Raw genomic sequence first — 5,497 nt, forward strand, 5'->3', positions numbered from 1 at the left:
GGTGGGACCAGGAATCTGTGCTAGGCTGGAAGGTGGCAGAGAGCATGCACAATCCAACAGGGGTGGGGACAGGCATCAGTAAACAAAACAAAACCATCCTGGGGTCCTTCAGAGTTCAAGGATTCTTGCTCATAGGAGAACCCTGCGCCTCCTGCCCATGGGTCAGCAGCTCTGGGGACTCCTGGTGGCCAACCTGTGATTAGCAGCGGCACACAGCAGGTTCTGGGTCTGGGCTTCCAGGTGAGACACAAGGAGGTGGATGGAAAGGTACATGGGATGGGCAGAAGAGCTGTCCTCTCCATCCTGGACTCAGCGCCTGGAGAGCTGGCCATGCAGGGTCAGCTGGGTGAGCACTGTGTTGTCTACTCAGGGCATTGAGTTAGTTGTCTTGACAGACTGTACTTGAAGTGTGGCAGCATGACTGGGCCTGTTCTCAGAGACCCACTGACAACCATGTGGCACAACTGCCACCGCTCTTGCAATAACCTGGGAGAAGCTAAAAGCTTTCTCTCCCAGCCTTGTCTGCTGCTCACTATGCTGGGAGGAATTTTATTACCAAGCCAGCAGTCGGACATCCTTGGCTCTGCTACGGAGTCAGGAGAGGCTCCCGCCACCAGCCGTGAGCCCAATTTCTGGCTCAGAGGCGCTCCCCCTATGGGAGCATACTGACCATCAGGGGGCAGCTCCTGGGTTGAGCGCCTGCCCCCTGGTGGTCAGTGCATGTCATAGTGACTGTGGGAAACTGATATAAGGTTAAGCCTCAGACTGACCTGTTGGCAAAGTCACAAACAAGTCCCAGCTTAGAGGGCACAGTCCTCTTAGCATAATTAGGCTTGACCTTACAACACTCCCTAGATCTTATCTGGAAAGCTAATGGGCTGAGGAAAGTGCAAGAAATGGTCAAAACAAGTGAAACTCACAAGAACTGTGTAACTATGGTAACTACCTACCTTGTTTACCTCTGACTATAAAAGGTTGGTGTGGTCTGAGCACCAGTGGAAGCCCTTCCTCCTGAGTTGGACTTACCCGCCTGGTCCCCCAATATTCCCAAATTATCTCGTCTTTTCTCTTTCATTTGTGTGCGGCTCCTCTTCCAGGCCCTGAACCCTGAACCACGCCGCACCCTGTCACACACAGAGCAGGGCCGATCAGGGGGTTGGTGTGCTGCACCCTGTAACACACAGAGCCGCAGGGCAATCAGGGGATTGGGGAGCTCCCCCCTATCAGGCACAGAGCAGGGCTGATCAGGGGGTTGGGGTTCCTTCCCCTGTCACGAACAGAGCAGGGTGGATAGGGAGGTTGTGGCCCCGCCCCCTGTCACACACAGAGCGGCAGAGCGATCAGGGGGTTTGGGCGCTGCCCCCTGTCATGCTGATCCCGGTGCCGGGAGCCTTGCTGCTCTGCTGATCCCGGTGCCGGGAGGCATATTACCCTTTTACTATATAGGATAGAGGCCTGGTGCATGGGTAGGGGCCGGCTTGTTTGCCCTGAAGGGTGTCCTGGATCAGGGTGGGGGTCCCAACTGGGGTGCCTGGCCAGTCTGGGTGAGTGGCTGAGGGCTGTTTTCCGGCTGGCAGATGACTAAAAGCTCCCAACCGCTCCTTGTTTTCTTTTTTTTTTTTATTATTCTGGGCCAGCTTTAGCTCTGAGGCCTCGCTGCTGAAAACATCGATACAATGTTGCGGTCCAGGGCTGACTGACAGCCGTTTTCTGGGGTTTTGTTTAGCTTCTTATTTGCAACATAGTACATAGTTGCTTAGAGTTGCAACTGAGAGGCCGGCAAGTGAGGCGGGGGAACGTTGGAGTCCTCCTTCACTGCAGCAAGCAAGCCTCATGTTCACTTCCAGCTGCCTGGCTGCCGGCCGCCATCTTGGCTGACAGTTAATTTGCATATACTCACTGATTAGCCAATGAAAAGGGTAGCGGTCGTACGCTAATTACCATGTTTCTCTTTTATTAGTGTAGATGAGCATCTCCACAGAAAATCCAATGTACAAAATTGACAAAGACATAATAAAAAGAACAAAACACATTACAGAGAATTATTGCGGTAAACAGATGAAAGTTGAGTGGCTGCCTTTACAGAGCAGGTGGTCCTGGAGTGGTCATGCATGCCTTTAGTAAAGGTTTTCTTTTTTAAGGGAAAACATGGAGGCAATTAATACAGAAAAGTTATTGGATTTTGTCAATACTAGACTGCTAAAGTAATACATTTTAATAATAAGTATTTTATCTTAGAATTTCTAAACCACTTTCCAATTGGATCTGGTAAGTTATCTGTAAACTAGGCATTTAGCCACATTCTCTAGAAGTTGACCAAACTGAGATAAAAACCATTCTGGTTGTCTAAAGGAAAAATAAACACGGAATTGTTGAGGCAGATACACTAGCTTAGTTTTGTCCACAAACTTAAAAGAAACAAGAGTCTTACAATAGTTCATTATTCAGAATCTGTTACTGTACAGATTTTAAGAGGTTTTGAGTCCATTCCAGTATAGAAATAAGGCCAAAGTGCTCCTGTAAAACAATCATTAAAAATATAGAGAAGAGATCTATCACTCAAATTATAAAAGGAAACCTCACCCAATTCATAGTCTTAAAAAATGCCAATCTTACTAGGCATTACTTTTGGCACAAGATATATATTTTTAGGACCCAAAGCAATATAATTATTCTGACCACTTTGCTCGATACACCACAATCCATCCTGAAAAAAAATTGATGGATTCTGACTCCTTCTTCTGGAAATAGAGTCTTTACAGACACCCAAGACCCACTCAAACTTGTCTTTCACTTCTACTCCCAATACTGTCTTCCAGAATTATATCCCTCAGAACCCAGAATAGCTGGGCCATGATAAAATCTCCTTGGGTTACGAGATAAGTTTTTCACCCTATGTCCATACTGCACTGTCTTTCTATCACCTGAGACAGTAAGTTTACAATGTGCTGTTTCAGGGTCTAGAAATACATCAACTTGAAATCGCTTGATAATTTTGTTTAGGCCAGAATATTATGGAGGAAGATGGTAACCATACTCCTTCAACTGGAATGAAAAAGGTAGAGGGGCCTTTAAGGTTTTTTTTCTCTTCCTACCAGCAGAATAGGAAAAATGAAATAGTTGTATAAAATCTCCATCAATAAAAGCTATTATAACAACACACTACAGGAGGCAGTGTTTCACAACATAAGGGCTAACATTAGTAAAAGGATATTGGCTCCCCGATATTTACTGAGTATTTTTAAGAAAATGCATGGTTTTCTTTTTGAATGCCATTTCTTTAACCTATAAAAGGGAGATTACGCCTTTTTAAAATAAGGATATCATATAAATGCCAGCTAATACATGCCTACTGTTCTTTGCCAACAAAGAGCTATTTTGCATTTCAATAGATTCAACTATAGCCCATACATTGCATTTGATTAGTGCTTTTAAATGTTGTTCAGTGTAGAATAGTGTCTCCTGCCTCCATCTTTGTCCTACAGACTCTCTCAAGTTTTTTTTTAAATGTAGCACATATTTTTATAAGCTATTGCTTCTTGATATATTTTAACTCACCCTTCAAGCCTTCACTTTTTAACTAATTGACTCTTTCCTCTTATTTAAAAACCTGTCAATTACCAAGAGGCAGGACCAAGTGCTCCATCCTCAGCTAACCATCCAGAGTCCTACATACCTTATTATCTTCATCTGGCTATGGTCCTCTGAGGTACTTGGCCGTTATTATTTTTTTAATGCTTTATTTTTCGTCAACCCTATTTCCATTCTGTGTCATGCTATTCTTCTTATTCATAAACCACACTGCTTATCCTTTCCTCACTTCTTTCTTGGGACTAAGGTTTGCTCCTTTGGGAGACTCAGATCAAAAGATGGTTTTTTATGTGTGAGGCACTAAAGGCAGATCTTTCATACAGTCACTAATTCAATTAAGCTCTTAGAACAACCTTATAAGTTAGGAACTACCATCCTCAATTAGAGCTGTAAAAATTGAGTCTATAATAATTTGAATATACAGTGCTGCCATTTAACATGTACAATAAAAAGTATTGTAAGACTATCTTATAAAAGGTAAAAAGCTCTAAGAAATCTAGCTAAATCCACATACCTATACCATAAAGTGTTACTTTTTTTACATTACACATTACATATATGTTAATTTACTTACATATAAAGAGAAGTTCCAGAATGTTAAAATACACTCAGCTTTTGATAAATACCAACACAGAACTACATTAAATAAAGCCTTAAGTCTCTTCCAAATCAGTCTCCCTACCTGCCCACACTATGTGTAATGATAGGTATTAAGGCTTTGGTGACTTTTAATCCTTACAACATTTTGATCAATGAGGGACCGCACATACAGGATGGGGCAAACATAGTTTGAGTATCTGAAAGTTTATTTTTGTATTATTATTTATTACTAGAGGCCTGTTGCACAAAGAGATTCGTGCAATAGGCCTTCCCTTCTCCTGGCTGCCAGCACAGGTTTTCCTCTGGCACCTGGGACCCAGGCCTTTGCTCTGGCCGGAGCCGCCTTCAGTCTTCCGTCTTTACAGCTCCAGCCGGAGCTGACTTCAGTCTTCCGTCTTCACAGCTCCAGCTCACCTTCAGTCTTCTCTCCGCTGCTTGGAGCCTACTTATGCAAATTAACCACCATCTTTGTTGGTGGTTAATTTGCATATCGTGCTGATTAGCCAATGGGAGACGTAGCGAAGGTATGGTCAATTACCATGTTTGTCTATTATTAGATAGGATTGTATTATTTCCCTTAAGAACAACTATAAATCGCCGAAACCGGTTTGGCTCAGTGGATAGAGCGTCGGCCTGTGGACTGAAAGGTCCCAGGTTCGATTCCGGTCAAGGGCATGTACCTGGGTTGCGGGCACATCCCCAGTAGGAGATGTGCAGGAGGCGGCTGATCGATGTTTCTCTCTCATCGATGTTTCTGACTCTCTATCTCTCTCCCTTCCTCTCTGTAAAAAATCAATAAAATATATTTAAAAAAAAAAAAAAAAAGAACAACTATAAATCTATTTTTGCTCCACCCTGTATTATGGTGGTCCCATAAGATTATAATGGAGCTGAAAATTTCCTATCGCCATAGCACAAGGCATTACACAAATGCCACTGTGTCACAACTGCCTATAGTATTCAGTATCTAATCTAATAATAGACAAACATGGTAATTGACCATACCTCTGCTACGCTTCCCATTGGCTAATCAGCAGGATATGCAAATTAACCCAACCAAGATAGTGGCCGGCAGCCACACAACTGAAGCAAGCAGGTGGCTTGCTTGCTCCAGTGATGGAGGAAGCCAAGGTTCCCCACCTGCCGCAGCCTGCTCTAAGCTCCAAAAGCAACAAAGTTTCAATTATAGAAGGTAAATAAATCCCAGAATAAAAAAAAAAAAAGGAGAGGCTGGGAGCTTCCGTCACAGGCTTGGCCAGCCTGAAAACAGCCCTCAACCCCTCATCCAGACTGGCCAGGCACCCCA

Source organism: Myotis lucifugus, unplaced genomic scaffold (genome assembly GCF_000147115.1).
Source record: "Myotis lucifugus unplaced genomic scaffold, Myoluc2.0 scaffold_1, whole genome shotgun sequence".
NCBI lineage: Eukaryota > Metazoa > Chordata > Mammalia > Chiroptera > Vespertilionidae > Myotis > Myotis lucifugus.